The sequence below is a fragment of the Aethalodelphis obliquidens genome, unplaced genomic scaffold, assembly GCF_003676395.1.
Source record: "Aethalodelphis obliquidens isolate GAN/ISIS:26980383/991018 unplaced genomic scaffold, ASM367639v1 scaffold10, whole genome shotgun sequence".
Lineage (NCBI taxonomy): Eukaryota > Metazoa > Chordata > Mammalia > Artiodactyla > Delphinidae > Aethalodelphis > Aethalodelphis obliquidens.
This window is the reverse complement of record NW_020837954.1, coordinates 16,677,127-16,687,235: the sequence shown is the minus strand read 5'-3', so window position 1 is coordinate 16,687,235 and position 10,109 is coordinate 16,677,127.

The window sequence follows — 10,109 nt, the reverse complement described above, 5'->3', positions numbered from 1 at the left end:
ACTCCCCTCCCCCTGGTTGGGTGTAGAATCAGAGAATACAAAGAGGAATGATAAATTATCCATAATCTCAGTAGCTGGAGATGATGATTGTTAAGAGTTTACATAATTTCATGCTGTTGTCTCTTTCTTTTAATCAGAAACTACACTTATTTGCACAACTATATCATATACATATTTTCTGTTTCAAAAACATCTACATTACAGGTAATGCAACAACACCTCCCCAAATACATGACTCATTCGATAGCTTAAGAGAATACAACTATTAACATTATGCTCTGTATACGTCCATTATTTTTCTATACATAGACACACAAACATACATATTCATAAATCATTGTGCTGTATGATTTTATTAAAATTGTATGAGATTGTGCTTAATGAATCATAATAAACTTCTTCAATTTAGCAGTGTTTTTTTATGCTTTTGTCATATTGGTTCAAATGAATCCTTTCCTTATGGCTGGCCTCTGAGTAGGATTTTATACCATGCATCTTCTTTATTCTGTTTAACCACATTGCTATTGATGACAGTTAAGACTGCTCTAGTATTTTTTTTTCTAATGGTATAGACAATCAAAAAGTTTATCCATGCTATAGATTCTATTTTTTTTCCACTTAAAAGTTAACCTGCTATTCAATTTCTTAAAATGCCTTACTTTCTTAATAACTAGGCTAGTAGCAGACACACCTCAGTGCAGGATTTTCAAGTAAATATTGAGATGAAGCACACAGCTAATATCAACAATTTGAAGGTCTTTATACTACTCACTCCAAATCTAACAAAACACTCAGCATCAGAACATTCCAGCATGCATGGGAGGAGGGGGAACAAGTTAAGTCTAGGTTTGCAGAGCAAGTGCCCACTTTGCTTCTTCAACCTGTGGGAGCTGCAGAGGAGTTGGAAGAGAAAGAGGTACTGGTTGAGCATCCCTGAGAATTGCCGGCCACACCTGTATTTCAGGCAGGACATATGTATAAGTAAGAAGTGCTGATCTTTAAGGCACAGTAATTTCACCCACTTTAAAAGCAACCATAGCAGCTTTCCAGCTTTTAAGAATCCATTCTCCCAGAAGTCATTATTTTTACACTTTGAAAGGATTTCATATGCTAAATATATATATCATATATGCATATATATTATATAAACACTACCTATTTTTTTCTGGATTTCTCTTGAAATTTGCTTTTTTTTTTAACACTCATAAAGGCAATCAGCTTGCCAATAATTCTGTGCCATCAGAGAATTCAATATTAAGCCAAGTGAATGACCAACATAAATATTTTTAAGTAATCTCAAATCAACTTAATTTTCTTAAACACTGGGACAAATTTCACATAGTTCAATTCATACAAAAACCCACTAAAGAAGATTCTAGCACATTTCCACATCTACATAATTAGATTATCTGCTGTTTCTGTCAGGATTTGGTTAGGAAAATAAAAGCAAGGACATGTATTCCAGAAATGAAGAGTTTAATATGGGAATTACGAGCTCACACAACTGGGAATAGCTGAGGAATGATGAACATAAAAGCTTCTAATAAATATCTCCACCTCAAGTCCTGAAGAGTGTGGTTCTCAAGAGCTCAAAATAAAGTTACTGCAGGGCTTCCCTGGTGGTGCAGTGGTTGAGAATCTGCCTGCTAATGCAGGGGACACGGGTTCGAGCCCTGGTCTGGGAAGATCACATATGCCACGGAGCAACTAGGTCCGTGAGCCACAACTACTGAGCCTGCGCATCTGGAGCCTGTGCTCCGTAATGAGAGGCCACCATAGTGAGAGGCCCACACACCGCGATGAAGAGTGGCCCCCGCTTGCCACAACTAGAGAAAGCCCTAGCACAGAAACGAAGACCCAACACAGCAAAAATAAATAAATTAATTAATAAACTCCTACCCCCAACATCTTCTTAAAAAAATAAATAAATAAAGTTACTGCAATTTTTAAGAATCTTTGCTAAGTTCTCACCATCTACCTCAGTCTGTGGCAGCTGTGTCTTCTCAAAAGCCTGCCAGGAAGCCACTTCAATTCAACTGTCCTTGGGGAGTAGTTTTGTCTTTCACCTTGTAAATCACTCGTGAATGTTGTGCAATGTCAAACTCTAGCCTGAAACCATATGTGGAAGGGAACTTTGCAAAATTAAGCTCTGTGCTATTTTCTGTGAGGCAGAGGAGACCTGAGAAGGGAATAAATTGATGACAGACAACCCAGCATAGTCTACACCATCTCAACTCTGTATTTATATGCGACCCATTGACACGCAGTTCACTTCTGAATGAAGAGGATAACAGCACCATGCCTGCCTGATGTGATGTATTTGTTCTTTGTACAACCACACACATGCTTACATTCTTCCTAAAAGGGGTAACTTCTTTCTTTCTTTGCCTAGTCACAATAGTTTATGTACTATAACTTAAATGCTGAATTATGGAGCTGAATGTTATTTACACAACTTATATCTGTTATCAGATAGTGGGGAATGGAAAAAGAAAATATTTCATACAGTTAAATATCAAGGCAAGGGAGAAAAATACGTATAGTTACTATAGTCCTCCTGCCTGCAACTGGTTATGTGGCTGGAGTTAAGAGTCATAACTTCCTTTCTCCAGTTCCTACTCAATGTTTGCTTTGCCCTCATCCAGCACTTTAGCTGGACATATTTATTTGGTAGACAGACCTAAACATGCACTCCTAAGAAGGCTGTGTCATTAATGGTTATTCTTATTTTGGCTTGTTATAGTTTTCTTTTTACTTCTAATTTTGGATGAAGTCCAGAAAATCCACTAAGTCCAGACATCCTCTTCCCTGTGCATTGTGTAGTAGCCATATTATTGCCCGTAACTAGTTAGAATCAATTACCTAGTTTTTTCCCTTTCAGTGGTATCAGCATAGTAACTGTAACTATCTGAAAACAAGGCCCAAGTGCTTCTTATCTAAATGCCTCTCTACCCCTCTGAAGAAGTGTCTCTCAAAGAGCACTCTGCTCACAGAGTGCCTTCTTCCTTCCCACTGCTGCCATGATTTCCTGCTCTGGCAGAAGACCTTGATAAAGCTCACAGCTGACTATGCAGAAATGGAAAAGGAGGAATAAAGCTATGTTGTGGGTAGATTTGCTTGATTTACAGTTTTTTGGTTGTTTCTGAGCTCTTCTGGCTGACCACAACACTTCTTAGTTCCTTTTGCAGGTTTTTGAAAAAGTCACACTTATTTAAACCTTTATTTAAAACCACTTATTAGACAAATTCTCTTCCATTCATGAAGAACAATGGGTCCCTCTAGTATGAATCAACCAGAGCTTTCCATTCCTTTACTTCTGCACCCACACACATCTACACCCATACCATGTTCCCTTACCCTCAAGGTGTCAAGATGTGGTGTCCCCCATCTGGACAAATATAAGCCCTGTAATTCTTATCCTTATTGCATTCTTTTCACCACCTTGATCTGCTATATCCTCATTCTTATTAGCTTTCAACATCTTTTTTACAAAGATAGAAGGAGCACACACAGTCTATAAGACTATCCTCACTTCTGACAACAACTGTAAGTTCAGGGATGGAGGGTTCCCAAAACCACCCTCAGGTTTCATAATTCACTAGAAGGACTCATAGAACTTACTGAGAGCTGTTATATTCAAAGTTATGAATTATTACTGGGAAAGGATACAATCAAAATCAGCCAAGGGAGGAAGCATAAATGGCAGAATCCAGGAAAGTGTCAAACACGGAGCTTCCATTGTCCTCTGTCTGTGGAAGAGTATTCCTTTCCTGACATCTATGTGTGACAAAACACATGGACCATTGTCAACCAGGGAAGTCTATCTGAGCTTTGATGTTCAAAGATTTTTATTGGGGCTACCGGGTCAACTACCTATATGGCAACCTCACTCTACAATACCTCTGGAGGTCAAAGTAATGATGTGTGACTCAAAGCCCTAACCTAAATCACATTGTTAGACTATAACAATGCCCCAGGCGAACAAAGACAATCCTGTAAGACAGGAGATTTCAAGAGCTTAGAGTGTAACTCTCAGAAGCTTAGGGCAAAAGCCAGCTTTCTCTTTGGATACGATTAAATTATTTACTACACACTTTTCTAATTTTTAATTTTCTCTCAGTCAATAAATACGTTCAAATTTGCCCATCCTAAAAATATTTTTTCCAACATCTCCCTCTAACAAATCTGTCTTCGCTTTTTTATTCAAAATTCTTCAAGTTTCCTCTTATTCATCTGCCACTCACTTCTCAGAGCACTCTGTTCTTTCTCTGTTCCTTTCCTGTCATTACCCTATCCCTCCAATATTGTTTTCAGTGAACCTTTAAAACTCCAGATCTCAGGAAGTCTCTTCAGACTTAATCTTGTTTATATTCTGCCATTAACAATCACTTGGACATCTTGAAATGTTTCACAACCATACATCTCTCTTGTCTCTAAAACATCTTTCAAAGTCAATTATATTTATTCTGAATATTTTCCAACCTCCGTCAGTTGTACTTGAACCACTAAGGATTTATCATTTTCTCCTTCAACTTACATCAGCATATTACAAATACGTATTGGTTTAGATCATAAGTATGTTTATAATGGGCTTGTCTACCCCATTATGCTGGAAATACATTGTCATATTTATCAACTTTTTTTTTACCCAGTGTTTAGTACAGTGCAGGAGACATATAATGCTCAATAAATATTTGCCGACTCCACTGCTCAGGGAAACTTCAGAGAGAAATTGAATTCTGAGCAGTGTCTCTAAGAATGAGCTGAAGACAGAGCAGATATTTAGTTCAATGTATCTAGGTGGTGCTATTTTCTGATGACAAGTACGAAGTGACAGATCACAATACAGTTAGGTCATATGAAAAAAAGAGAGTGCTAATTGAAGCTAAATGGTTGTATCCTACCTGGATATAGGATCTTATTATGCAAAATATTATATATAAACTACAAAATATATTATATACCAGGAAACTTAGCTGTCATTCAAAGATAACTGGGAATCAAAGATAATCAAAACTTGGTCCTGGGCTTCTCTGGTGGTGCAGTGGTTGGGAGTCTGCCTGCTGATGCAGGGGACGCGGGTTCGTGCCCCGGTACGGGAGGATCCCACATGCTGCGGAGCGGCTGGGCCTGTGGGCCATGGCCGCTGAGCCTGCACGTCCGGAGCCTGTGCTCCGCAATGGGAGAGGCCACAACGGTGAGAGGCCCGCGTACCGCAAAAAAAAAAAAAAAAAAAACTTGGTCCTCTAAAAGTTTACTGTAGAGTAGGAGATATTGAGCTTTGAGGAGTCTAAAATTCACTCTTCTTTTTTCCCACTAGCCAATTTCAAGATGAAAAGATTAGCTGATATTAGAACAAGTGACTTAGGTGATACGCTGGCAAAACTGAGATTTTAGGAATGATTCAAAAAATTAGACAGATTCACTGATCTAATAAATACTGACTAATTTGACTAGTCATTAGGCAGTTCTGAAAAAGTGCAGGCTTCGCTTAGAGTGGCCTTCTCTCAAAAACATTTGCAGAATAGAGTAACAGAGTATGATACCTGTTTCTTGAAGGCATCCAGATTCCATGTGAGAAAACAAGGAAGGAGTTTTGTTTTTCATGACTAGCTCCTGCTCTTAAACTCACCAATCGACTCACTCCTCTTCTCTGGAAGAGTGTGTGAATAGGTTTAGAAGGGTCAAGAGTTTTACTCTATGGGTATTTCTCCACCTGGTAGGAAAATCAGGCATCAGAACTTAGCATTTGCATCTAACAGTAGGCATAAGACAGATAGTAATAATAGCTAATGCTTACTGAGAACTGTTTTTAAAAGTACATTTTTTGTTATAAGTACTGTCAGTATGTCTATTTATAATGATGAGAAAAATCAATGATCAGAGAATTTCAGCAACTAGAAGATGGTAGAGTTAAGATTCTAACCCAGTCAAACTACATACATCCTTAAACTTCATACTATATTGTTTCTAAAATTATTGGACTATAAGGTTGGCCTTGATACTTTCCATAAAAATTGACAAGCATCCTGACTACAGTCCCATCTGTAAGGCATCATGCTGGTACCACATGGCTGTGCTGTCATTGTTTTAAGAGTCATCACCTGACCCAATTGCAGCTAAACTATAAACAAGCCAGCAGTCTCTGAGGGGAAAGCTCTGAACATAGAAGATAAGTCATTACAGTTGAACAAATATGATAATATGATACTGTGACATGGAGTGTTTGGATATGATGCAATGGGTCTCTTAGCTATTTTGTAGGAACAAGTTGAAAGTCTGCAAGAAAAACAGAAAAAGCAGACACTTCACAGCATTAGATGGAAATTTAAAAAGTTCTCTGCTCTTTCTGAAAAGCAAGAGAATCTGATCACCAGAGAACTCCAGTAATTTGAATAACTTCAATGTTTCTCTCCATTGTTAGCAGCTGTCCTAGAGTCCATTTGCTTAGGAAAACAATGGTATTTGTTTTGGTCCTGGCATCCTGTGGGAAAAAAATCAAATATCCATGATCTGGTTGCCTTATTTTCGTGTGTTGTTCTTTAAATAAACTCCCCAATTGCTTTAGAAAGCACAGAAAGAAGTCTGACACAATATCATGGGAGTTCAGGAAAGAAGCAGGAAAAGAGAATTTCCATCTAAAAATTAACTGCTGCTTATTTTCAGTACCACAGTAAATAATCCACCAATAACCAATGGGCTTTGACAAGCAGGCCTTTTTTATTTCTACATATGCTTATTAATGCCAAAGAAACAGAAGACTCTAAGAGTATTAAACAAAAATAGCTAGCATTCACTGAGAACTTTTTCTGTGTCGGGAATTGTACTCTGTCTTTAAATACATTATTTAATCTCAAAGCAACCCTATAAGGTGGTTACTATAATAATTCCCACTTTATAAATAATATAAAAAATACAGAAAAAGGTAGTAAGGCATAATTTACAACTAGCACATGTTGAAGCTGGAATTCAAATCCAGGCAATCTAATTCCAGCACAAACTTATAATTTATATTTTATATTATTTCTCATGTAGAGGAATTGATAATGTTTATCCCATTAAGATATTTGTAGGAAAATATCTTATGATGAATTGCTATGTTACTTTGTTTAGTTCTCTCCAAAAGAAAAGTTAGAAGTTATAGGAATAAAAGAAGGAAAAAGAGGAGGAGGGGGAGGGGAAGTAAAAAGTAAGTGAGGGCTTGAGGAGGAGGGGACTAAGAATTAACAATAAAAATAGAGTGTGGGGGCTTCCCTGGTGGCGCAGTGGTTGAGAGTCCACCTGCCGATGCAGCGGATGAGGGTTCATGCCCCGGTCCGGGAAGATCCCACATGCCGGGAGCGGCTAGGCCCGTGAGCCATGGCCACTGAGCCTGCGCGTCTGGAGCCTGTGCTCCGCAACGGGAGAGGCCACAACAGTGAGAGGCCCGCGTACCGCAAAAAAACAAAACAAAACAGAAAACACACACACACACACTCAAAAAAAACAGAGTGTGGTATTTGTGGAAGAATAGGAAAATTGATCATGGAATCTAGAAGGAAATATGTATATGGTCAATTGATTTTCAACATAGTGGCAACAGAATTGAGAGTTTCAATGATAATTTATACAATGTCAGGTTTTTAAAAAAATGTTGCTCACAAAAAGAAACTGCTAAGAAAATAAAATGGCAACGTACATGTTAGAAACATTTTTTTAAATGTGACTTGCAAAAAAAAATGTTATGTATAACTGGCTCACAAAGTTGGTTTACTTAGTCCAGAAAATCCAGTTCAGTAACTTGGACTCTTCCTATTATTTGTCCTTTTAAAAGGGCATGAGGATATTTTCACTGAAATAATTAAAACCAGAGAAATTGAATTATAGACAAAATATATGGAAATATTAAGAATAAAAATTTGACATAATAATCGCTAATATTTTTCTTCTTAACGTCTGGCTTACCCTATACTAATTTTTTTCTGGATGATACTCTGAGGCTATTACTACTATTGAATTTATTTTAATAATAAGTAATGATAGGGACAGAGTAAAGGGACAAAGTAGGTAATTAAATAGTTAATCTTACTAAGGGATTGTAAGTAAAGAAAAAAGTATGGGAGACCCCTATAAGTTAATGATCACTCAAGAAAGCAGGTTTGCTTAACCACAAAACCAAGCAGGCATGTTTAGCAACAAAATCATGCAACAGAAGCATGAGACTTGCCCCAAAACCATAAACAATGGTAGCATGAGAACCACATCCTGGCCAGTGAGCACGGTAAGTTAATGATTCCTAGGACATGCTCCTTTGTGCACACTAAAAACAAAAATACAAGGAAAGGGTGACATTATACTGTAACCTGAGATGATTTACCATTTTTAACATATGTCACTGTCTTTTTACTCATTTCCATTGCACAGTGACAGTCCCAGCTTGACCATGTAGGGACAAGAAAACTTCCCCGCCTGACATGGAGGAGGAGCTGATGATGGAAGCTTGACGTCTCCTCAAGAATGAGGAAGAAAGTGGTTTTCTCCCCCTCCCCACTTTTCCTCTGATTATAAAACTGTAGCCCACTAAGTTCTCCGGGTGTGGCACCCTCTAGCCCGCCCACTTGTAAGCCTCACAAGCGTCCTATTCTAATAAATCACTTCTTATCTATTACTTTGCCTCTCACCGAATTCTTTCTGTGCTGAGACATAAAGAACCAGAGCTCCTCAGAGCCCTCTGAAACACCACTTAGCAGTTTCATCAAGGCTTTGAGAAAAAATAGAAAATATGTTTTAAAAATGTATATCTTGGGCTTCCCTGGTGGCACAGTGGCTGGGAATCTGCCTGCCAATGCAGGGGACATGGGTTCCAGCCCTGGTCTGGGAAGATCCCACATGCTGCAGAGCGGCTAGGCCTGTGCTCCACAACTACTGAGCCCATGTGCCACAACTGCTGAAGCCTGCGCGCCTAGAGCTAGTGCTCCACAGCAGGAAAGGCCATGGCAATGAGAAGCCCGCTTGCTGCAACTAGAGAAAGCCTGCATGCAGAAACGAAGACCCAACGCAGCCAAAAATAAATAAATAAATTTATAAAAAAATGTATATCTTTATCAATGGAACCGAATGGAAAGCCTAGAAATAAGCCTATGCACTTATGGTCAATTAATCTAGGACAAAGGAGGCAAGAATATACATAATGAGGAAAAGACAGCTTCTTCTAAAGTGGTGCTGGGAAAATTGGACAGCTACATGTAAAATAATGAAATTACAACATTTTCTCACACCATATAAAAAAATAAACTCAAAATAGATTAGAGACCTAAATGTAAGACTGGAAACCAAAAAACTCCTAGAAGAAAACATAGGCAGAACACTCTTTAACATAAATCATAGCAATATTCTTTTGGATCTGTCTACTAGGCAAAGGAAATGGAAGCAAAAGTAAACAAATGGGACCTTATTAAACTTAAAAGCTTTTGCACAGCAAAGATACCTTCTTCAAAAAGACAACCTACAGAATGGAAGAACATTTTTGCAAATTATATGGCTGATAAGGGATTAATATCCAAAATATATTAATAGTTCATACAACCCAGTATCAAAAAAAAAAACCTAAATGAAAAATGGATGGAAGACCTGAATAGACATTTTTCTAAAGAAGACATACAGATGACTAACAGACTCACAAAAAGATGCTCAACATCACTAATCATCAGAGAAATGCGAATAAAAACCACAATGGGATATCACCTCACACCTGTCAGAATGGCTATCATCAAAAAGACCACAAATAACAAATGTTGGCGAGGATGTGGAGAAAATGTACGCCTTGTATGCTGTTGGTGGGACTGTAAATATGTTCAGCTGCTGTGAAAAACAGTATGGAGATTCCTCAAAAACCTAGAAATGAAACTACCATATTACCCAGCAATTCCACAGCTGGGTATATATCTTAAGAAAATGAGGGCTTTCCTGGTGGCGCAGTGGCTGAGAGTCCGCCTGACGATGCAGGTTACACGGGTTCGTTCCGCGGTCCGGGAAGATCCCACATGCCGTGGAGCAGCTAGGCCCGTGAGCCATGGCCACTGAGCCTGCGCGTCCGGAGCCTGTGCTCCACAACGGGAGAGGCCACAACA